At 39.5% G+C, this 26,464-nt stretch overlaps 1 pseudogene; it reads right to left on the reverse strand.

Moving 5' to 3' along the window:
* LOC123862910 (vomeronasal type-2 receptor 1-like) overlaps positions 1-18,973 on the reverse strand; it is a 32,112-nt pseudogene extending 13,139 nt beyond the window's left edge.
* Between the last annotated feature and the right edge of the window lie 7,491 nt (positions 18,974-26,464).

Consider the following 26,464-nt stretch of genomic DNA (forward strand, 5'->3'; position numbering starts at 1 on the left):
AGGCACCCTGGCAGGACAGCTTAAACTGAAGTGAGTGCAAGGGGAGAGGCTGCTGAGCTCTCTGCACAGAGAGTGCCCTGGCAGGACAGCTGAACCTGAAGTGGGTATAAACCAGGGTGACCTGGGGTGCTCGGCACAGGGGTTGTCCTGGCGGGGCAGCTGGGACAGAGATGGGGTGTGATCTGGGAGGTCCCAGGGTGCTCCATGCCCTGCTGGGGTGGTTAGAACTGAGGCAGGCTCAGGCCAGGTGTTCCCAGGGTGTTCTGCACAGGGGACACTTTGGCAGGGCAGCTGGAGCTAAGGCAGGCATAGCCAGGAAGTCCCAGAGTACTCTGTATCAGGGGTGCCCTAGCAAGCCATCTGGAGCTGAAGTGGGATGGGCCTGGAGTCTTCTGGGGTGCTCTGCTCCTGTGTCACCTCGGTGCAATAGCTGGAGCTGTAGTGGGCACTGACCAGGGATGTTCTGGTGTACACTGCCCAGTGTACACCAAGGAGACTTGGTGGGATGGCTGGAGCTGGTGTGGGCTAGGGGCCCAGGAAATGCTGAGGCAGCAGGCCGGTAGGGTGCACAGACCCTGGTCCAATCCACTATCAAGGCAGAAGGGGAACATAAACACAGACACTCACTAGCCCCTCCAATCCAGAGAAAGTTCCAGCAACACCCTCCCTGTTTGGCAAGGTTCTAGGGCTAGTCCCTTCATATTCTAGTTGCTCTTTTAAATCTCAGCCTTTCTTTCTGTGCCCCAGGGCAAAGAAATCTGCTCAAGTCATCTCAGGGTACTATCCCCCCCACTGCAGTTCCCAGTGTGTGTGTGGGGATGAGGGGTTCCCTTTGCTACCATGTCCATCTCTCTTGTCATTCTCAGAGTGGTCTCTCCATCTTTTGTTGTGTACAGGCTGTTCAGTCAGTCCTCAGTTCTTCTTTAGGAGGAAATTATTTATAAACAGGTGTAGATTTGGTGTGTCCATGAAGGAGGTGAGTTCAGTGTCTTCCTATGTCGCCATCTTGGACTGGAATTCAGGATAGTGGTTTTTTGCAGTGCTTAACAAGAGGTGGACTCATAGATGCTTAGTAAATTTCTATCGAATTCATTTGAACCGATTTCATTGTACAAATATATCCCCGATTTTAATAAAGAAGATAAGAAAAATAAAATTACTATGCTCTTTTTTTTTTAAAGATTCTATTTATTTATTTGACAGAGAGAGACACACAGAGAGGGAACACAAGCAGGGGGAGCGAGAGAGGGAGAAACAGGCATGCTCTGATGAAACATTATTAAAATAGAAATCTACTATATCATTTTACTCTTCTTACATCAATTTTTAGTAGAACAGCATTCTATGAACCTTGTCTATACAAGCAATAACATCTTCTCTGTTTCATGCAAAACATTATATTGAGTACCTACTTTATGCCTAACAGTAGGAATACAAAGTGAAAAGTCTCAGCCCCCATTCATGGAGAGTTCTAGACCACAGAAGATAGTTTGTACTCTAGGCCTAGGGCAGCTCTGTCTTTCTGCAATGACAGAAGAGTTATACATCCAATATGGTGCTCCTAGCCCCAGGTGGATGTTGAACACTTGAAATGTGCCCCACTATGACTAAGGAACTGACTTTTTAATTTTATTTAGTTTTAATTAATTTAAATTTTAAAAACTACATGTGAATAGGGGCTACCAATTTGGACAGAACAACTCTAGGTCAAAGAAATAAAATGCAGAAGAGAGCTGAGGCCCCTCCAGTGGCAAACACTGTAGCTTTTATTTTTATATCCTGTCATAGTGTATCCGAGTGCTGCCTAAGGATGGGCCAGGAAAGGAAGGAACTGCTATGTCTGTGTGTATGCTTTTGTGAGTTTGCATGAGTTTATATATGTTTATTGCCACCCATGGAAAGTGGAGCGTAAAAAAAGAAGAGAGATGAAAAGAGAGGTTAAAAAGAAAAAAATGGTCTTGGAGGTGTCTGGCACAGCATAGGAGCTCAGCAATCTTAATTTCCTTGTCACTTATTCTTAGATCTTTTCCCAATAGGATTTGGAAGACCGTTTGGAGATCTCAGATGTCAGATCTAAAGGGCCACACAGGAAGAGAGAAGATATAGGAATAAGACTCAAGATGAAAACAGACCCCACACCCCCCAAAAAAGTCTGCGGCAGCAAAGAAAAACCCCAGACTGCACTGATGCCCACATTCAGTCCTGGCTCCTGCTGGTCCCTTCATTGTGAGATCCACAGAGAAGATTAAATTGCCAATGCTTTCTCACCACCCTTCTATCATTTTACTGTGACCTGTAGTAACCACTGAACTAGAATATCAAAGGCCCTCAAGTCCTACTCTCCTAGAACTAATATTTCATTAAGGGTAAAAAGTTCAGCTGTCTGGGAAGTAATGGAGTTCCTTCGTGACTTCTGGTAAGTGATGAGGTTTCTCCTCAACTTTTTCCAATGCTTCTCCAAGTGCTGTCTTTATGTCATACCCAGGGGACCCAGTCTCTAGCTCACCAGCCACTTCTCAGTCCTGCATATCAAAGCCCTCCTGTTGCTATAGACGGAGGAGGAATAAAAATTGTAATAACAAGTAAAATAAGTAACAATAATTCTCTCTCAATAAATAATAATAAGGAAAATAATAGTTTTTATGTAGGATAAGTGGTTTACATCCAAAGAGAATGCAGTTAATCCTCAAATCTTATTTCTCCTACCTCTCAGAACAATTTTGAAAACAATACTTTGGAAAGAATTTTGAAGCTTATGAAACTCATCTTTCTCTCCAAAGAAGATTTCTTGAATATGGGACGCCTGGGTGGCTCAGTTGGTTAAGCAACTGCCTTCGGCTCAGGTCATGATCCTGGAGTCCCAGGATCGAGTCCCTGCTCGGCAGGGAGTCTGCTTCTCCCTCTGACCTCCCCCCTCTCATGCTCTCTCTCTCTCATTCTCTCTCTCAAATAAATAAATAAAAATATTTTTAAAAGATTTCTTGAATAATAGATCAAAGCTTGTTGACATATATGTGCACCCACAAATATACTATACTGGTAGCTAGTGTTCTCTACTCCAAATTATATTATGAATTTGTAAATTCTCTCTATCATTCTTTGGCCCTGAGAACAAATAAGAAAAAAGGGAGGAAGAAATGAAGTCCCTCTAGAACTACCATCAGAAAGGGAAAGAAGGACTTCTGGGTTGTCCCAGGATAATGGTAGCTGCTAAATTGAGAATCTCTCCACACATCCTCTCAAAAAGACGACACAGATTTTAAAAGCAAAAAAAGTAAGTAAAACCACACATGACCCACGATGTTAGCATCATAAAGGGAATACTATGAACTTCAAAGTACTTGTATGTAGAGAAACAGCCATTAAGTTCCAGCAAGGCCATCTCTAGAGTTCCTCCCTCATCCCTGGGTATGTGGAAAATGGACGGAAACTTGGAAAATTGTGCAGGAAAGAGTAAGAGGGAACTGAGAACTGAAGGTTGATGGAGAGCAGACAAATCATTCCTAGAAAGAAAATGTCCCAGCCTATGTTAAAAAAGGTCCCAAACCATGGAGAGACCACACCAGCTCTAGGGAAAGGTCTTGAAAGCAGGACTCGAGGTCCCAGTCTCAGGATGGCACCATTTCACTGAGACTAGAAGGTATATGGAGAGGAGAAGTGCCTTTTTGAGATGTGGTAGAAAGGGAAAGAAGAGGGGAAAGTTAAGAATCCTGCAGAAACAAGAGTGAACCATAAAACCAAAAGACACATTAAGCTTTCCTTTACCACAAAAAGTCATGTCTTAAATGAACTACTACTCTTCACTCTACTAAAAGAAGAAGGCAGTCTTGAAATAGGGATCTGTAAAACACCAGAAACTCTCATCCCTGTCTATGAACAAAAATAGGTGTAAGTGCCTTGACGTAAGTTTACTATAAGAAGAAAACAGAAAATGAAAATCAAAACATTGCTGCAGATCCCATCAACACACACACACAACCACCATCACATGGAAGAATAATGTAACATAGCATTTTAAATAAATATTCTAGCACAATTAAATACTCTCAGAAAAATACTTAGAGATGTGCAAAAATACTTGAGTTAGGCATTTAAAAATTAAAAACATAAATAAATATACAACTGGAAGAAATACAAAAATTCATTTTACTCAGGAAAAAAACTAAAGATAAAATAAAGCCATTTCAGAAATTAAGATAAAAGTTACAAGACATTCAAAAACAAATATATTTTAAGTGAAACAAATATATTTTGAGTGAAAATTTAATAAGGAACATAGAATAAAGTCAGGAAAACAATGAAAAGAAAAAGGATAAAATAAAGAAAAAGGCAAAAATGATCAGAGAAAGTAGATAAAACAGAAGACAGACAAAGGAAGTCAAACCCTTTGATTGGAGTATTTGAAGAAGAAAAACAAAATCATAAAACTAATATTTAAAACTATAGTCCAAAAAAAATACCAAAATATCTCCAAAACAAAATACCCAAAACTGTATATAGAAAAAATATGTACTATATTGAAAAAATTGACTTGGAATAGCCAAATCTAGATGTCTGATATTCTATAGTGCCTGAAATACCATTCTCTGTGTATATAAACGAATTTTCTGTGTACATAAATGAAACAAGATGTCCAAGTAACTAACCTTTGATGACTCAGTGTTCCAAAATATTGTCGCATTCTTTTTCATCACGAGTTCAAACTTAGAGTTTGTGAATATATATTCTCCAGCCTTCACAAGGGCAATCTCTCCATTATCACCTAATTGCCAATTTAGAATATCATAGTACCCAGTCACATCTCCATTTCATCAATTTCTAGTCTCTCTCCATTATGGGTAGTAAACTTAAGTGTCTTCAAATTGTACGTTAGCTAGAAAACAAGGAGAAAAAAAACAAGAGAATAAAAAAGCAATTTGTAAATATTTGATTGCCTAGAGAACAGGGCTTATGAAAAAAATAATCTCAAAACTCATGTGATTGGATTTTTTTTTCCTTTTCCTCTATGCCTTTGTAGGTTTGCTCTACAACTTCTAGCCACATGTGACCATTGAAACTTGAAAGGTGGCTGGCCAAACTGAGATGAGCTGTAAGTATAAAATATACACTGGATTGCAAAGACTTTGTTTAAAAAATGTAAACCATCATTAATAATTTTATATTATTTTATATTATATTATGATGATGACAACATCATCATAATATAATTCGGTTAAAATGCTATTTCGGATCAAATAAAACAACTATATTTAATTTCATCTGTTTCTTTTTATTTTTAAATTTAGTTACTTGAAAATTTTAAATTACCTGTGTGGCTCATACATTTCTAACAAAAAGCATTGATTAGGCATAATGGTGCTTAATATTTCCTAATACCTCCATATCTAGGGAAGAAAGGATCTTCCTACCTCCCTCCTAGATTTCTTCCATATATAGGTATGAGTCTACCTCCCCCACCATTCCCTTACCTACATGTCAAGTGGTAGAGATATGAAGATCAACCAATCCATTCCCTACCTTGCAAAGCTCACAATCCAGTGGAGAGCCTGAACAAATAAACAGGTACTAATAGTAAAATTCAGTGTACCTCTATGTTGCTGTTGTGGAAAGACTGTTGAAAAGGCACGGGTGAGGGAGTTAGCTAACTAATTGCCTTAGGAAAATTTAGGAGGTTTCCCCAGGAAGTAGCCATCTAGGCTGGGTTTTTAAAAATTTGTAGGAATTTGCCTGACAAATATGGGGGACAAGGAGATTCTAAGCCAAAGGAATAACATGTGGAACACAGGTCCCTCTCAAACCAGAGAGGCCAAACAACTTGGTAGAAAGAGTCTGAATTACAATGTCTGATGATCTAACATCATATTTTGGCTCTTTCAAACATCATGACCTTGGGCTAAGTCATATGTCTGAATAAGCACTAGTTTCCTGGTCTGTAAAACAAGGGGAATTATTCCTGCCCTATCTCTGTCATAGAGATTAATATAACTTGAAGCTTTTAGTAAGTCAATATCCCGAGTGTTCTGAAAATCACCATCCATCCTGGAGTAGGGCCACTCCAGGTCACCTGCCCTTTTGTCTCTCCTTCCTTTTACCATATGCTGTTCTCAACCAACATAAAATCTGTATCAGAGTATACAACACGGTGACTTTTACTGGTGAGTCCATTGGGAAAAGGCATTCTTTCCCTTTCCATTCTTCAGAAGAGTTAAGAAAGGAAATTTTCAAAAGCTACCAGTCCCTGACCATTCTCTAGAACAACATTGCCATAATTCCATCTGTTTATCACCATTGGATGGTAGGACACAGTTCCCTACCATCCAGGTATACAAAAGAGTTTAGAGATATGTCCAAATAAACCACAAGAGTAAAAGGGCTTTACAAATATACATATTCTGATCAGATCTGCTAATAGGATAAGCTGAGAAGAATGAGTATGGAGTACATGGTCATTTTAGTTTTAAATAAATGAAAAATTTTACTTCGGTACATTTATGAAGCATTTTTTTTTAATGAAGCATTCTTAATGAACCTGTTAAACCTCTCGTGTGAGGTCCTGCTTTTCAGTTTTAACTTACTGATATCATACGGGGTATGTGTCAAGTACTATGACTCCTGTCATGGACTATCCCACCAACACTCACCATGACACTATGTGGTCCCTTGAACCTCACTAAAGTCTCTTCTCTGTAATTCTAATACATATTTGTTGCTCTTTGAGCAAATTTAAATTATAATATTGAAATATTCAAATAATGAATTAGGGAGTTGTTATTTACCATATAGGATCCTTTTTATTATTTAAAAATAAGTACCCAAAGGATTTCTTTTAAAATGAAGGAACTGTCCTATGACCTTTAAGAGGGGGGTGGGAGGGATGGGGAGGCTGGGTGATGGACACTGGGGAGGGTATGTGCTATGGTGAGTGCTGTGAATTGCATAAGACTGATGAATCACAGACCTGTACCCCTGAAACAAATAATATATTATATGTTATTAAAAAAAATAAAATAATATATAACAATTTCTCATTCTGAATTTACCACAACTTTTCCAGTACCAAGGAACACACCTTACACTCAGATCTTGGTTTACAAATTCCATTTTCCAGTAAATGGAAATAGGATTCCTTTGGAGAAATGGCTGACCACTGATGTGAAGTAAAGGAAGTATGAGATGAGCCCAGAACATCTTGGGATTCCAGAAAATAAGGAAGTGCTCACAAGTGATAAAGATGTGTCAAAAGGAAATGAAAACCAGCTCAAAGAGGCTCCCAACAGTCAAATCTGGGAAATTTTGAGCAACAGAATAAATAATGATAGTTGTGGAATATTCTACTCGAATAGAAATAAATATCCTTGAGTCCATATTGATATAATTAAATCAGAAGGGGAGAGAAAAATTCTAGTTAATAAATCTAGAAGGAATGAGGAAAATAGAAAATCACCATTTTTTAAACAACATAATAATAGCTGTTTCAGGCAAGAATCATCATCAATGGATGCTAAAATTTGTGGCAAAGCCATGATGAGAAATGTTATTTTCAGATCCTCAAAATATTGTCCTCACAAGATAATTGTTAATTACAAAGGGAAACATAGATACTTTTCAGCAAAAAAGCATGGTGACATCACTAAGTGATAAAAGTTAATGTCCACAATAATCATTCACAATGACATCATGTACCTCCTGATATGAGACATAAAAAGAATACATCACTTCTATGGTATTCTTGCCAAAAATGCATAATCTCAATGTAATCATGAGAAAAAAATAGAAAAACCCAAAACATTTAAAAATAACTGGCCAGTAAGTATAAAAAATATCAGTTGTGAAAAACAGGGGAAGAATGGAGAACTACCACAGACGGGAAGAGACTAACTAGACACAAAACTAAATGCACGGTGGGGTCCATTTGAAAATAAAAATAAAGCTGGGGTGGTTCTGACTACCGCAGACTCTACTGGGAGGGACAAGCAATTTGGTGTTGCTAGAGAATAAAGCGCTGAGAGTCATGGAAGGAATGATTGAATCAAAGACGCTAACAGTGCCAGACCACAGACAGCATGCTTTATCCTCTACGGAATAGAAGGGAGGTACTGAAGGATGTAAACAAAGGATCACTCTGGTTAGGTGTGAGGTGTGCCCCTTGCTGAGATCATTTGGGCTACTGTGCCCCAATATGAGTTGCTGGGACATCAGAATTGAGACAGGAGATCAGAGAGCCATATCTCTAAGATGACCCCGTTAGTCTCCTCCTTCTGGCCCTCCCGCACTGCACAGAAGCTAAAGTTTCCCTCACTGCTAGGTATGACCATGTAACTAAATTCTGGCTAATAGGATATAAGGAAAATTGTATGTAATTTCCAGGAAATATCCAGAAATGGAGGGAGGTACACATCTTTGCCCTTTTTCCTTCCTGCTGGTTACAGTATGGACATGGTGGTTGAAGTCCAAGGAGCCATTTGAGATTATAAGATGAACCCACATATTGAGAACAATGAAACAAGGTAGAAGGAATCAGGATCCCTAAGCCATCTTTCAGTCCTAGAATGCTAATCTCTGAACTTCACTTATGTGAAGGGGGAAAAAAAACTATTTTGCATAAGGTACTGTTTTGGGGGAATTTTCTATCATTCACAACAAACCTAAGAACTCTGTTAACAAATGGGAACTTAAAAATGTTCATTTAGGTCACACAAGCAAGCTATTCTTTTAGGTAGGCATGTGATAAAATCATATCTATTAAATACAAAAGCAAGTCAAAGGTTTTATTAGTATGAATTCTTTTAATGTCAAACTATATCATGAAGTAAAACAAACCAACAACTTACCTGCCAAGGCTCAAAGTCAGGGATATATGCCCACGTGTTTCCTGGAATGTATGGCACACGTCCTTCTTTGCATCCACTTAGACCATCCAAGCCATGGAATACACAGCTTGTTTGACATTGTTTGTGATTCTTAGCTGAGACACATCCAGATACATATTTTTAAGATCTTCCAACTTCTCCTCTCCAGTACAGAATTTATCACACATGGCATGGTATCTGTCATCCTTACCTGTTACATTCACTCTGTGGTCAATGTTGTATGGAACACTGCTATTTGGCCAAGTACAGTTAGAAGCAGTTTGCCAGAATTCAATGGTCAGGACATTGTTTGGATCTTTGCCAGGATGTACATCATAAAGAAATTCTTTTAATCTTGGTATATCAGCCCTTGGTATTGTAAATCCAATGCTTCCACCAAAATATGGGAAATATTCAGGCTTTGCAATGAGTGCTGCTGTGATCCAGGCTTCACTTGCTATCCACGTTCTGTCTGTTATGTTATGGTGAACCATTTCCAACAAAAAGGACTGAGGTCAGTATCAGATGCATAAAGCACAACGACTCTGGCAGTGAAGTTCTTCATGGCATCAACAGCTTTGTGCATTTTCTCATTGGAATAGACTTTGGGAATGATTTCAGAGAATGCAATACAGAGATTGGCACTCTCCATTCTTTCCCTAAGAGTTTTTACTCCATATTTTCCATAATCATCATCAGCTGCTATGATGCCTCTCCAGACCCAGCCAAAGTGTTGGATAAGTTGTACCATGGCATCCTACTGGATCTTATCACTGACTACTGTGCGAACATAAGATGGAAACTGGTGTTTGTCACTAAGAATTGAGAAGGTAGAGGCATAACCCATCTACAATTGAAAATATTCATGCAGTTATTAGGAAGTAATAGCCAAATCGCATATTACACAATCTCTGAATGCTTTTATTGGAGAGGGAGGGGACTTAACAGTTGTTCTCCCTTCATTCCCACATCCTTCCATAAAAGGACTTGCAGTCTGCTCCCTAGCCCATGGGTGGGGACTGTTGGAGGGAACACTTTGACCTCCCTATGTGCCCTTTTCCCACCCCACTCCAGGGGAGTCTGAGGAGCTAATTATTAAGATGATGACATTCAATGCAGCACTTTTCACAGCTGGGGTCACAGCACGGAAAAGGAGGTCATCTGCCTTTCATCTATGTTCACATGAGACTAGGTGTGGAAGTCAAGCCATCCAGGCACTTTCTCAGCTCTAGCTTCTCATTCACAGGGATGATGGAGCTAGCAGACTCACAGTCTATTTGGCAGGCCAGTTCCCTCTTGTTCTTCCTCCCTCCCTCATTGCCTCGGCCCCTCCTCTGTGTGTGTTTGTGTGTCTTTCCACCACCACTCCTTTCCCTCTTTCTCTTCTCTTCCCCTGTTTCTCTCCACCAGGACTGCTGAGTGTTTAGGTCCTGAGACTCCCTGGAGGAGGGTGGTAGGAGGTCTACCACTGCACCCGCAGGTCTAGCCACATTCTCCAACAAAGTTCTAGAAGCCCTCATTTTATAGGTGCTTGTGTAGAAAAATGAAAAGGTTTTTTTTTTTTTTCATTTTGCCAGTGATTCTTGTGTGTATTTCCATCATCACCATGAATTCTTGAGTCGTACATGCACTCCTGTTGTGCCTTACCTCTAGTCTCCCTGACTCTACAATGAGGAACATACGCTACATTCTTCCCTTACCCATTCCTTGTTATTAATATGTTACCATCAATGGGGCCTCCTATATTATAATTCCATAGCCCCATGACTGTCAATTCCTTTATAAGAGACAAAATATTCCTCTTTTCTCTTTTCTCTACCACTTGTTCTATTCTTTTTTTCTTTAAGATTTATTTATTTATTTGTTTGTTTGTTTATTTATTTATTTATTTGACAGAGAGAGAGAGCAAGAGAGGGAACACAAGCAGGGGGAGTGGGAGAGGGAGAAGCAAGCTCCCCACTGAGCAGGGAGCCCGATGTGGGGCTCGATCCCAGGATCCTGGGATCATGATCTGAGCCGAAGGCAGACCCTTAACGACTGAGCCACCCAGGCGCCCCACCACTTGTCCTATCTTACTCTACTGGCTAAAGTTTACATTCTGCTTTTGAAACTTGCTAGCAGCAGCATCATGGAGGTCATATGTAGGAAAGAATCTCATTTAGGAAACAGAGATGCCTGGTTTTTAATTTTGGCTCCATAATTAGTGTAAGACTGTAGACAAGTTACTTAAACCCTCTGAACCTGTTTCCCCATGAGTAAAATCAGGGTAATGACATCTACATCTTAAGTACATTAAACACACCTACTATATACTCAGTATATTATAATGAATAATATACACATATTAATATATATGTTATATAATAATTTAATATAATCAGTATATTAAGTGAAACAACCAATGTGAAAGCATCACATAGATTTCTTTTCCTTCTTTGCAAGGATTTAAACGAGAAAATCAACCTAGAGTTTTCTAGCCAGTGTCTGGACCACAGTTGGTTTTCGGCGGAAGATAGAGCTCATGGCAAGCTTTCAAATGAGCTGCATGAAACCCACGCCTAAGATGTCAGCTGTGTCACCCAACCCCTCCTCCTGGTTCAGTTTCTCAGTATTTTCCTATTCCTCCCACATTTGTATTTGCAGCTTTATAATAGAAATATGATGTAAAGTCTACTTCTTAAAATTAATTCAAATTCTCCCATTACTTTAGTAACACAAATAGGCTGAATCATCATTCACATTAATAAATCCTCACTATACTTTAATGACCCATCCTTAGAAATAATTATAGAGTTTTATTTATATTTTTTTAATAATCCATTCTTCCTAATATCATCTGTTCTTAAGTTGAAACATGTCACAAGTCTCTGAATTTAAAATAATCTGATGGTTACCGGGGGGAGGTGGGTGGGAGGATGTGTGAAATAGATGACAGGTATTAAGCAGTGCACTTGTGATGAGCACAGGGTGATGTACGGAACTGTTAAATTACTATATTATATACCTGGACCTAATATAACACTGTATGTTTACTAACTGGAATTAAAAATATTAGCGTCCCAAAATTCTAGCTATCTTGTGAAAATCGCAGGCTCATTTCAGTAGGTTAGTGTATGGAACAAAAAGTCATGAATAATAAGTTTTAATATAGGCAAGAAAAAAATGAGTTCCTTTTACCACCTAGCACCAACCAACCAACCAGCCAGCCAACCAACCACCCAGTATTTTTCCATTACCTCCTTTGTGCCTCACCCAGTGCTATCGAGTGTCGTGCCTAGTGAGGTGCTAACTTACAAATCAGTAACTCACAACCTCAAGGCAAAAATTAAAACAGGATACTAAGGGATATAGGAGAGCCTGAAATGAGGGCCTGGGTAGCTCAGCTGATTAAACCTCCGACTCTTGATTTCAGCTCAGGTCATGAACACAGGGTCCTGAGATGGAGCCCATTACAGGGCTCAGCAGGCAGTCTGCTTGAGATTCTTCCCCTCTGCCCCTCCCCTCCCCAGCTCACCCGTGCTCTCTCTCTTGAATAAATAAAATTATTTTTTCTTTTTTAAAAAAGAGGCTGAAATCACCTGCAGGTAGGCATCAAGTGACACTTGCTGAGCCTAGACTGAACAGAGGAATTAGGGGCAGCAGCTTCATCATCGTCCCTATTTGTCTCTGCATCTTATCTCAGCCTCACCTGAGCACCTTACTATCTACTGCATTTAACCCAAACATAGCTTGTGTTTCTTTACAAGCTAGCACCCAGCACACTATTCTGAGATACCTGAGTATTACCTGTGGTAAATAATATAACCCTAGAATTCTTGATACAGCAACTGATGAGGACGACCCACCTGCTCCAACAATTCCTGCCAGAAATGCTCCAGTGCTGTTTCTAAAACTGGGCTTGTTTTCTTCCTGCCCTGTAAGAAATACCACAGCCGGTTCCACAGACTTGGAGGTGGTGGAACAGGTATCAAAAATCTGATAGCCTAAAGTGATATTGGGCAAAATGTCCTTCCTCTTGTTAATCTCCTTGATTATGTGGATCATGGTTTTCATCCAGCGGAATCCCCAAAAGTTGAACCTGAAAAAGAAACAGATTTGTACGGCTTTAGTCAGGATCTTTGGGGTGGGGAAGAGCAACTGTTAGCTGGGGGTGGTGCCGAGAGTATTTTGAGAGAGTATCAGCAGGCACCTCACTGGTACCGTTTTTCATAAACGATACTGCAGACTTCAAGGGTTCACCTATGCATCATATTCATTGTTGATTGGTTTGGGCAGGGAAGCACCTTTTTGTACATTTTCTTGCTCTAAATATCTTTCATATGATATAATTTCCCAAACTGCTGATTATGTCTTTTCACAAAAATATCTTTATATTCTCTACCCTCTCTAACACACAAGGTACTAAAGAACCCCTCAATACATTTTTTCCATTCATTGGAAGTCCTTGATGCCATATGACTCTCCCTCCTTACTTTCCTATAGGTTTCTCTCGTGTTCTTCTGGACATTAATTATAATAAAAATTATGAAAATACAATCAAAGTATATCAAAACAAAATACAAAATTTCTATATACTATGTAAACATGACTCCAATTTAATCATTTTTCCTGCCATTATTTAATTGTTAATATTGAGAGAATTTTTAAAATTTTTTTTTAAAGATTTTATTTATTTCTTTGACAGAGAGAGACACAGCGAGAGAGGGAACACAAGCAGGGGGAGTGGGAGAGGGAGAAGCAGACTTCCTGCGGAGCAGGGAGCCTGATGCGGGACTCTATCCCAGGACCCCGGGATCATGACCTGAGTCGAAGGCAGACGCTTAACCGACTGAGCCACCCAGGCGCCCCGAATTTTTTAAATTTTTAGTTTAAATTCAATTTAGTTAACATATAGTATATTATTAGTTTCAGGGGTAGAATTTAGCGATCCATCAGTTGCATATAACACCTAATGCTCATTCCATCAAGTGCCCTTCTTAATGTCCATCACCCAGTTACCCCATCCCCCCACCCACCTCCCCTCCAGCAACCCATGTTGAGAGATTTTTTAATTGAGAAATGTCTCCTTCCTACCATTTTCACATATAACCATGATTAAGATGCCTCCCCCTTTCCATCCCCCAGCCATTAAAGGGAAAAATATTTCTCTTATAATCCATCACCACATTTTTTTTTTCAATTTATTCTCCATTGAAAAATAACTATTCTATTCCCAACTCTCGTTCTTCCCAGTTTTTTTTTTTAAGATTTTATTTATTTATTTGACAGAGAGAGACACAGCAAGAGAGGGAATACAAGCAGGGGGAGTGGAAGAGGGAGAAGCAGGCTTCCCGCTGAGCAGGGAGCCCGATGCAGGGCTCGATCCCAGGACCCTGGGATCATGACCTGAGCCGAAGGCAGACGCTTAACGACTGAGCCACCCAGGAGCCCCAGTTCTTCCCAGTTTTAACTAAGCTTTAATCTATGTAAAAGCAAGGGTGGCTCAGTCAGTTAAGCATCTGACTCTTGAGCTCAGCTCAGGTCTTGATCTTAGGGTCGTGAGTTCAAGCCCCACATTGTGCTCCACGTTGGGTGTGGGGCCTACTTTAAAAAAATTTTTTTAATTAAAAAAATAAAATAAAAGCAAGGATCTCAAGAATTTTTGTCTTAATATTTTCTGTAGCTATAGTATCTAACTATCTTCTACTCAATAAATGTTTTTTATTAAACGTCTAATAGCAAATAACCCTGCCAGCAGATTAGATTTCTCCTCCATGTTTCTTTGGTTTGTTTGTTTTTTAGTTTAGTTTAGCTTTGTTTTTTATTTAATAAATAGTTACTGAGTTCTACTAGTGCTAGACATTATAAGTACAACACAGAACAAGATAGGTACTGTAGGATACAGGTGAAGAAACAGAAAAATAGCCAAGCAGTGCACCAAATCATAAAAAGAGTGATAGGGATGAAAGTAGGGGCCATGAAATAGAAAGGACGGACCATACTCTGGAGGACAGAACAGCCAAGCTGAGGCTTGAAGGATGACATAAAAACAGGGATGAAAGCTGCAGACAAAGGGAACAGTATGTGTGAAGGCACATTCTCAAAAAGAGAACATGAAACATTCTAGGAATGGACGGATCAGTACTTTGGGAGGATGAAGTTGGAGTGGGTGTGGCACAGGGAAATGGAGACTGGAGAACCAGAAGGTGCCAGAACATGAAGGGCTTCATCATCCTAAGATAGCTCGTTTCCAAATTTACTCAGGGGGCAATATAAATAGGCATATATGGTTTTGAAATAAATACAGCAATATCTTTTTTAAGGTAATATAGCAATATATTTCAAGAGCAAGAAAAACGTTCACCTGCTTTAATCAACAATCCTACCCCTGAGAATTTATCTGAACAAACTGTTCTTCCCAAAGGAAAAAGCTCTGTATACCCCAAACTGTTTGTTACAGAATTATCTATAATATTGAAAAACTGGCAAGAACTTACATGCTCAGTGATAATAAATTATGGTATATTGACTTGATGGGAACATTTTCCATCATTAAAAAACTATAATTAGAGAGATTATACAGCCATGCATATAATAAGAAGCAAAACAAGCCACATGCAATGTTATTTTTATACTATAATGAAAACTACATATAAATTATATAAACATTTGGATAAGTAACAATAGGAAAATTTTTATTTTTATTTATTTTTATTTTTTAAAGATTTATTTCTTTATTTTAGCAGGGGGAGGGACAGAGGGAGAGGCAGTGAGAATCTTAAATATTCTGCGCTGAGCACAGAGCCCTCAGGTAGGACTCAATCTCATGACTCTGAGATCATAACCTGAGCAGAAATCAAGAGTCCAATGCTCAATGTACTGCATCACCCAGGCGCTCCCAACAGGGAAGTTTTTTTCATGAGCACAGGATAATTACTGGAAGGGTGGGATTCAGGACAATTTTTTCTTTCATTCTCTGATTTCCATTATGATATTCACAGTACTGTTATACAATGTATACCTTTTTTCCCCCAGAAAATTTCTCTAAATCCTAACTTCATTTAGATCAACCAAAACAATAATTAAAATACTCTTTCCATTTCACTGCCTTTCTCTTCTCTGAACAACATTTTCAGAATAATAGAAAATCTTCCTCTTCTGTACAATTTAGCTGATGGCCAAGCAAAACTAGTATCTTGTTAATGTTGGAGAACAAGACTTCTCCAAACCCAACTGGAATTTCTAGATCAGGTCTAGCTAGGTTAATGGTGCCAAAATGAAAGTACTACCAGATTAGAACCAGTTTGGCCCCTGAGCACAGCCTAAGCTAGGCCAGTCCCATTGGGACTCTCCAAACGGGAGGGAAAGTTGCATCACAGGGAGGAGTACTGAGGGTCTTGGAGAACACTGGGGATGGAGATGGGAGGAAACTTGCTGACAGGATGGGTGAAAATGAATTATAATTTTGAAGACCATATATCAATTTTTAAAATGGAATATTAATATCCAAAATGTATAGATATATTCAAGGTGGATTAAGGTGCTGGGGCAAGTTTTAGCCTGGAATAGCATAAACATGAACAATTTGGGTTTCAGGCAAACAAGGTTCAGAGACAAGTGGAACACCCACCATGATACCTTGCATTCCTGAGCCACATTGAGAACAAGGAACTGGCTTTTTAGATGCCCTAGACTCCATGAAACAAGCTTCACACACAACATCATGAATCAGCAGCAACACTGAAAGTCAGAAGATGCTGAAGAAATCCTTTCAAAGACTCCTCGGGGTTCATATTAAAGTTAAGATGGAATAAATACACACCTTATCTCTCCCACTGATTACAATTGAAATAGCTGGACAGAACATGTAAATCAACTATCAGACTACTCTGCAAATTAAATAAGAACAGGTGGACTAGGTAGGAAAATCAAAATATCCCTGACACAGTTAATAATTTTTTAAATACTTACTTCTCATGCACATGCATGCATGCGCACGCCCCCACACATACACACACAAATTTTAGCTATGAAAAGAATGCCAAGATTTCAACCACAGTGGAAATCATTTCTTTTAGTGAAAGGGGTGGATTTTTATTAAAAACTTATCTGTTGGCTTTTTTCCAGTTAGCCTTGCTAGGAAGATAACCTTCAGAAATTCTGATGGAAGGTGAGGAACAAATTAAGTGCATTTACAAAATGTAAGTATACTATGATAAACTCTAGTGTTCATTCTATATTTTAGAGACTGAATGTGTAAACTTCTGTGATAAATAATGAACTGACCCTAGAACAGTGTAGCTGTGAGCAAAAGCCCTTCTCATCTCTCTTTCTTTTGCTTCCCTGTAAGAATGGAAAAGAATTAGAAGGTCCAGGAAAGAGGTCAGTGAGATTGATTGGAATCCTTTCATTTTGCCAACAACATTACTGTTTATCCATCCCTCTAATGATATTTCAAATATGTGGCATGAGATAAGACCAAAGGAAAAGAGTTGTGATCAGTAAAGATTTAATTGTATAATAAGTTGCTAAGGAGCACCTGGGTAGCTCAGTAAGTTAAGCATCTGCCTTTAGCTCAGGTCATGATCTTGGGGTCCTGGGATGGAGCCCCAGGTAGGGCTCTCTGCTTGGTGGGAAGTCGGCTTCTCCCTCTCCTTCTATATGCTCTCTCTCTCTCACTCTCTCAAATAAATAAATCTTTTAAAAAAAAAAGAAGTTGCTAAAATTCACAGCATGCATTTTTTTAAAGATTTTATTTATTTATTTGACAGAGAGAGAGACAGTGAGAGAGGGAACACAAGCTGGGAGAGTGGGAGAGGGGAAGCAGGCTTCCCGCGGAGCAGGAAGCCCGATGTGGGGCTCGATCCAAGGACCCTGGGATCATGACCTGAGCCGAAGGCAGACACCCAACGACTGAGCCACCCAGGTGCCCCTCACAGCATGCATTTATAATCATAATTACCATGAAGCATCATAGAAATGCTTACTATATAATGTAAAATGCCCAATATAAAATTGTGTCCATACTGTGTTCACAGCTATGCAAAAATTATGGTTGCACTTATATACAGGGCTGAGAAAATAAAGGGAAAAGAGCTGCTTTGTTATGGTAGTGAAGTAGTGGATAGTTGTTTTCCTTTGTTTTAATTTCTGGCATTCTTTGTAGCTAAAGTGTGTGTGTGTGTGTGTGTGCGCCCAGGACCCTGCTCGCACACACAAATCTAAGCCTTGTTTACCTTTCTTAAAATGCGTTGTCAGTAAATTCAGATTATCAGTCATGGATCCCATGTCCTCACGTGACAATTTTGGCATGAGAAGGGCAGAAACCTTCCAGGGGAAGGAATCTTACTATGAATATCAGCTCAGAAATAAATGGGCATCCCCACACCTTGTATTTTCACTTGAGGAGAGCTTAGTGTAATTAACAATTCACAATAAAGCTGCAACACTGCATAATTCTACATTGGTGCTTCTCAAACTTTAATGTACACATGAATTACAGGGAGGTCTTATCAAAATGCTGATTCTGGTTCAGCAGATGTGGGAAGCAGCCTGAGATTCCACATTTTTAACAAGCTTTTAGGTGCTGCTGATGCTGCTGGTCCAGAGACCACCGTCTGAAGGGCACTGTGCTCTATTGTACAAAACCTGTCTTTTTTCTTTCTGAGGTACAAAAGTGGGAAAGGACCCACCTGAGACCAAGCTTTTCTCGCTTCTAAGCAATCCTAGAGTGTCCGCCTTGGAGAAACCGAGGCTCAGAAACAGGAAGTACCTTTCCTACATCGAATAAATAGTGTCAGAGTCAGTGTCATGGGCCCAGTTCCAGACTCTGACTCCCACACCCCATGCTCTTTCATCCCCACCACTTGGGCCTGATGTAAAAAGAAGACAAGAAGAGCAGCTTACCCTTCGCATTTTGCAAATACTGGCTCCAAAACAGACTCATTTGCTGGGATGGTCCTGTAGTGAATAGGAAACAGTCCTCCAATAACAAGTGAGTGATTTTTGGCATCTACATACCCGTTCAGATCAAACTGGCCCAGCAAATGACAGGTGTGTTCTTTCGCTTCTTTGCCTTCAATGCCAGATTCAGCCCATAGAAAAGCAAGAAATCCTAGAACCAAGCATTTCTTTCTGCGAGCCATCTTAATAAGGTAAGTTCAGGAAAAATGACCAAGTGTTATCAAGGCACCCTGACAGAGTGTTACAGTGAGTGTGTGCATGGTACCTCCCAGTGGAGTTGGCTTGCCATGACCTGCTGCATAATCGTCATGCCTCAATCAAAGAGCCTCACACTCACCTGCAATTTATGAATCTGGGCTAGAAGCTGAGTAATCCTTTTGAAAAGAGCCTCATAAAAATCTTTTTTATGCTTCGCAATAATATATAAATGACAAAATAGTGGGTTCTGAGTTTAAAAGAGTCATTTCATTTTGTAGAAATGTCCTTTCTTTTTATTATATTATATATTTTTATTTTTATAACATTTTTATATTATATATTATATATATTTTTTATTATATGTCAGCCTCATTCATTCTCATGTCAGCCTCCCTTGTGGAAGCCGCTCCTGCCCCAAAGGTGAGGAGGGGCATTCTGCTTCATCACAAAGTATCGAAAAAAGATGACATCAGGCCAACCTCTTTATTTTGGGGTATAGAAAAAGTCAAGTGGAAAACCATGGGGTATTTGGAAGACATCATTTTGAATCTGTATTCCACCACTTGCATTAGTGTGATGGTGGGAAAGTCACCTAACTTCTGTACCTTACGTCCTCCTCAGTGACTAGGATCATCATAAGCTACCCTAGAATCATTTTGTAAAGCCCATAAGAGTTCAAGGAACATTTTTCACATACATCATTTTCTTTCACCTCCTCTTCAAGGTGAAGTGCTACCCTCAGCTCCCTTTGCTGACTTTGTCACTGGTGCATTGAACAGACTTAGAAATAATCTTCTTTCCTCCTCCTCCTGCTCTTCCTCCTCCTCCTCCTTCTGCTTCTTCTTCTGCTTCTCCTTCTCTTTCCTCTTCTTCTTCTTCCTCTTCCCCTTCTTCTCCTCCTCCTCTTCTTCTTCTCCTTCTCCTCCTCCTCCTTCTCCTTTTCTTTCTTCTTCTTCTTCTTCTCCTCCTCTTTCTTCTTCTTCTCTTTCCTCTTCCTCATCCCCTTCTTCTTCTTCCCCTTCTTCTTCTTCCTCTTCTTCTTCTTTCTTCTTCTTCTTCTTCTGGCACAAATGCCTGAGAATTTCTGGGTTCTTTCCTAAGAATCCCCTCTCCTCACCTTCTTGCTAGGCTCTTCTCGGAGATGTCTCCCAATCTCTTTCTCTGGGTCCCTCTTTGATGCTTCTCAAACATCTCCCCCTGAAGTATAAATTCATAGAGTATTTTCAGAGAAAATCCAATAATATGTATCAGGAGCGTGAAAAATGTGTATACCCTTTTAATCATGTGATCTTACTTTGAAATAATTATCTCAAGGAAGCCATAGAGATCCATACCCACATTATGTATAAGGATATTAAGTATGGTCTTATTTATAATAGTAAAGATGGAAATAAATGAACACAAGAGAGAATTTCTAAGATCAGTTATAATCTATTCACATGATGAAATACAAAGGAGTTATTTAAATCATATTTTAGAAAAATACAAGGGAAAAGCTCACAATATGCATAAAGTGAAGATAACAGAACAAAGCAGCATATACAGTTACGTTCTAAATTTATAAAATTTACCAATATGTTATAGTTCTCTTTCATCCATATATTTCTATTAAAAGCACTAGAAAAAAAACACTGAAATCCAAAAAAGGAAAAAAGACCAAAAAATCCCTTTCCCCACTATTTTAACAAACCAATAGTCATATTTCCATGTTCATTTCCAGTCCAGGTCAACACCCATAATAGTACTTTTAATTACTTTTTGGTGGTAGATTGTGGGTGATTTTAATTTTCTTCTTTATACTTTTCTATATTTTCCCATATGTTCAACAATATTCTTGTATTTCTTTTATAAACAGAAAAAAATGAGACTGCAAAAAAAATCTTACTTCTTTTTTACAACTCCTCCATACATGCACATTCAACTCCCCTACCAGCCCCGCCACACACACATCACCATCATATCATTAGCACTGTCAGTCACCTGGGTCCCACCAACTTCCACACAGAAGTCATTTCCTTCACCTTGACCCACTAAAGGATTCCAGCACACATTTGTTGGTTAAGTGTCATCTCTGACCCTGGGCAACCCCAAAAGAGAGTCTCTCCCATTATTACTACTTCCCATGGCTCAGTCTCCCCACAGCCAATGAGGCCTTCACAAGTGAGCATACCCCTGGCCTTTGGGTGAGTGACACTTCCATCTGTTGAACATCTGACTAGTCTTAGTTTTCTAAAATGTGGATGGCCCCCAGGTTCTACCCTCAGACTTTCAAAGTGATACTGAAAAGATTTAAGGAAAAAGAGAGATTTCCAGAGGACTGTCTTCCCTGATAAAGCTTCAGAATCTGGCTTCAGCCAAACCAATTGGCCCTCTGGGTGACAGACCACTCCTCACCAACAGCCTGCGAATACCTCTCTTAAGCTGTAAAGGCTGGCCTTTCTCAGAACTATTTGGAACTATTCTTCACTCGTGTTTGCTCTATTTCTTACCAGAAGGCAGCTGTTTCTAAGCAATTACCCCTCTTGTTGCCAAAGGCTACCCTTGCACAAAAATATGTTTATCACCAAAGCTGATCTGTCTTAATCCTCTGGGCAAGAGCTCTGCTAGGGACCACTAAAAAAAAAAAAAAAAAAAAATCACGAAAATAGATTGTTACATGAGTAACAAAACCTAGCATTTTTATAGCATTTTACATTTTGCAGATTGTTTCCACATACATTATTCTTCCTCTAGGTCAGGAACAAGATTCAATGTTGATGAGGCTTCCGATTTGTGTGGCAGCATCTGGTATCCAATGTTTTTGTAATTCCCAGGATGACAGTATATTTTACCAGGGCCACAATGACTACATTTTCCAAATGTAGTAGAATTCATCAAAGATGAGGCAAAACATAGGAAAACAACATCAGGGTTCTTGTGCAGAGGGTTTTTATTAAAGGCAGTGATGGATGCTCAACACCTCATTTTTCCCTTATAGCATCCTACGTGACTGGTTTTCTTTTGTTCATTTTACAGATGAAGAGATGTGAGTTCACACAGCGAGTACATGCTAACATGCAGATAACACAACCCATGTGGTAGAGAGATAAGACACAGACCATGTCCCTAAGGCTGGGTCCTAGATCCGGCTTCTTCACTATCCAGCCCTCTCTTTGTCTCTCTGGACTGCCAGCCCCTCATCCTCAAACTGGGGGCTTTGGAAGAAATGGCCTTTTTCAGAGTCCAGGTGTCCTAAGGAGTCAGTGGTGCTCAAGTTCTGGGTGAACCTTTCCAAGGCTCATATTCAATGACAGTTTAACCATATGCTGTCAGGACAAACAGTAGCAAGTTGTTCTGTTAACTATCAAGATGAGATTCTTCTTTCAGTAATACTTTGAACCTAATTACCATTTCCATAGGACTGATTCCAGGTACTCTTGGTCAAGGCAAAAGACACCAGATGAATGTTAGTGCAAATGGTCATGAATATTTAGTCCCATGTGTCCGCACCCAGACTCCTGTATCTGAGTCTGTATGTTTTCACCCCCCTCCCCCAAACCTGTTTGATCCTAGCTGTTCTCCAAGGGCCTTGGCGAAGGTCAGGCTCCCTTCCAGGAGCAATAACATATTCTGTCCAGACTTGTCTCTGGCTTCAAGTAAAGGAAAACACCTGAGCCTCTAAAGGTTATGAGAACCATCTTATTAACAAAGGTTAAAAGAGTATTTAAAGGCTGTTCTATGATTTACAAGAAAAGCTCCAACTCCAAATCAACTGCAGATGACACTTCTGCGTGCTTCTGAAAAGCCCAAGCTTTAGAGCCATCAATGAACTCATGGCTGGCTGACCGTCGCTTGGTCAGACACAGCTTGTCGGATGTTATTTGACATTTATATTCCTCTATGTCATCCCTTTAGCTTTATAATCATTTATAATCAGGGAATATCCATGCCACACCATCAGATGAATGGAAACACTAATCTACCTTATTTTCTCATTTCTCATGCAGAGTTGTCCTTCTAAACAGTCAAGAAATGAATAGGACACCTAGTTACATATGTTTAAACTGCTGTTTTTGCTTTACAAAATATATACTAGGTTTTTTTTTTTTTAAATGTATGTCTCCAACTGTTAAAGGATTGCTACTTGTATTGAATTTTGTGACATTATGACATTATGGCTTGCCTGTATCTTTATCATGAGAAGAAAGGAAGACGAAAAATAAATCGATTTTCATAAGGATGTTATTAGTTGAAGTGCAAATTATTGATGAGTGGCCCTGGGATACATTAAAAAGCAGGCTTTGGGATTGTTTCTTTTTAAACATGTCAATAGTAGCAACTTGTTAGAGAGAGCCTCCTGTACATCTAAATAGAGAAGGCCCTCGATTACAGTCAAGGAGAGAGAGCCTCAGACACTGCAGGCATACAGAATTTTAACCAGCCGCCTTGTTGAACTGAGAAAGCCACAGGTTACCATCTCTTGTGCTGCATCTATTTTCAGGGGAACAATCTGACAGCCTGATTAATCCCCTGTCTCTAACTCAGCTGATGTACTAAGCAGCAAACCCTTACCATATAAAACCTAAAGCATCCTTTCTCCCTGGCTGTGTCACATGTTACAGAGCTACGGTGTGCTGTGACTATAACAAAGATTGTGAAGTTGGTCAGCAGTTGACTAGAACAGGGAAACTGTTATCATCACAGACTTCTAGAGAATAAGCATCTATTTTTTAATAAAATTTGGAATTAAAACAACCTGGCCAACTTTAACTCATGCCTGAAATATTCAACCTGCCTGCCTGCATCCAATTTTTACCCCTTCTATTTCCATTCCCACACTGATGGAAACTATGTCAATCCCCAGTACATTCTTTAAAAATGTATACATCTTTATTGAGATGTAACTTGCATACCATAAAATTCACCTATTTAGAGTGTGCAATTCAAGTTTTTAGCATATTTGCAGACTTGTGTAACCATCACCACAACCTAATTTTAGAACATTTTCATCATCCCACAAAGAAACCCATACCCATTAGTAATTTATTCCCCACTCTCCGTCACCTCTACCCTCAAACCTAGACAATCACTAATCTACTTTTCTGCTGCCAAAGCTTTCCCTATTCTGGATATTTATATAAATGGAATCATACAATATGTGATCATTCTTACTGGCTTCTTTCACTTCGCATGATGTTTCCAAGGGTCATCTGTGTTTTAGCATGTATCAGTACTTTACTCCTTTTTATTATACCCTTTTTTTGCCCATAACATTCCACTGTATGGATAGACCACATCTTATTTATCCATTCATCAGTTGATGTACATTTGGGTTCTTTCCACTCTTTGGCTGTTATGAGCAATGCTGCTGGACATATTCTTGAACAAGGCTTGGTTGGTGTGGACATGTGTTTTCAATCCTCTTCGGTAGATACCTGCATGGAATGCTGAGTCATAGGGTAACTATATGTTTAACATTTTGAGAAAGTGCTAAACTCTTTTCTAAAGTGACTGTACCATTCCCTCAGCAACGTATGACAGTCCCAGGATCTCCACATCTTTGCCACTATTTGGTATTATTAGTCTTCTTTTATCATAGCCATTATGGGTGTTATAAGGTGGATATGAAGGGGTATCTCACTGTGGTTTTGATTTGCATGTCCCTAATATCTAATGACTCAAAGAAACCTTTATGTTTTCTTCTAGACACTTTTAAATTTTAACTCTTAAATGTAGATTTACCAGACATTTTGGTTGACTTTTATGGATGATATCAGATAAGGTCTAAGTTCATGCTGTTGTTGTTTAAATTGTAGATAACCAACTATCCCGACACGATTCGTTGGAAAGATTATTGTGTCCCCATTGAATTATCTTGGCTCCCTTGTCAAAAATCAATTGACTGTAAATGTAAGGATTTTTATTCCATTTGTTTCTATGTCTTATCCTGAAGCCACTATTGTGCTTATTTCATGACTCTAGTTTTGAAGTAAGTTCTAAAATCAGGAAATTTAAGTCCTCCAAACTTTTTATTCTTTTTTGAGATTGTTTTAACAATTCTGGGCCCTTTCCATTCATTTTAGGATCATCAGATCATTAATTTTTAGGATAAAAAAAAAAGGAGGAATCTTGACAGGGATTGTGTGAAAGATAGAGATCAATGTGGAGGGGCGCCTGGCTGGCTCAGTTGGTAGAGCACATGACTCTTGATCTCAGGGTCATGAGTTCAGGCTCCACACTGGGCACAGAGCTTACTTAAGAAAAGAGAAAGAGAGACTAATATAGGTCAATGTGGGGAGTGTTGCCATATTAGCAATATTAAGTTCACGTAGCAGAAGACCCAGGTCATTTTCAAGGGCTCTGCAAGTGCCTTAGGATGAAACCTATACACAACAGGCCTTCCAAGGTCCACCTTGATCCAGCTCCTAGGTAACTAACCAGCTTCCTCTTTTGCAGCATCCCCCTCCCAGTGCCAACCCAAAATACACTACCAGCCACATAAACCTGCCGTCAGTTCCTGAAACACAGGATACTCTCTTTTATCTGCAGGTCTTTCCTTACTCACATATGCACCACATTCCCTGTGTCAGGACCTTTCTCCCTTAGGCCCCATCACCTGACCCACTGCTTTTCCTTTATCTCTCTACTTTTCACTCCCTCTGAGAATCATATCCTGAAACACACAACCCCGCACAGCCTACCTTATTTACTTTTCTTTGTCCTTACATAGTGGACTTCAGGGAATTTGCAGAAAACAGGCTGGTCAAGACCTCAAGCTGGTTGAAATGTCTTGGTTAAAATAGACACCACTGGCCCCTATTTTGGGCAGTATTAGAAGTTTTGGCAGTTTTACAACGGCTCAGATGTCTTTAAACATTGTTATCACATTTCATAACATTTTCAGGATTTTTTTACTGAGATTATTTTACCTGTTCACATTGTTTATACTGATTGTTATTGGCTGGAAGAATAGCGGCCCCTCAAGATGTGCATATTTTAATCCCTGGAACCTAGAAATATGTTACATTATATGGCAAAAGGGCCTTTGCAGATGTGATTAAGGGCCTTGAGATGGAGAGAGTACCTGCATTACCCAGGTGGGCCCAATGATATAATCACAGGTGTCCTCATAACAGGAAAGTAGGGGGAGATACCATACAAAAGAGAAGGCAATATGACAAAAGCAGAGATTAGAACGCTGGCAGCCTCTAGAAGCTGGAAAAGGCAAGGGAATGAATTGTCCACTCACAGCCTCCAGAAGGAACCGGCCCTGCTGACATCCGACTTTAGCCCAGTGAAACTGATTCAGATTTCTGATGTCCAGAACTGTAAGAGAATAAGTTAGTGTTGTTTTAAGCTACTAAATTTGTAGTAATATGTTATAGTAGCAGTAAGTAATACAACAGTAATGAGTTGGAAATAACCTAATATCCAACAGTTGGAGAGGCTCCTAGGTGGCTCAGTCAGTTAAGTGTCCAACTTCGGCTCAGGTCATG

This window comes from Mirounga angustirostris, unplaced genomic scaffold, assembly GCF_029215605.1.
Source record: "Mirounga angustirostris isolate CCGP_5_RB_7025 unplaced genomic scaffold, mMirAng1.0.hap1 SCAF_1, whole genome shotgun sequence".
In the NCBI taxonomy this organism is placed as follows: domain Eukaryota; kingdom Metazoa; phylum Chordata; class Mammalia; order Carnivora; family Phocidae; genus Mirounga; species Mirounga angustirostris.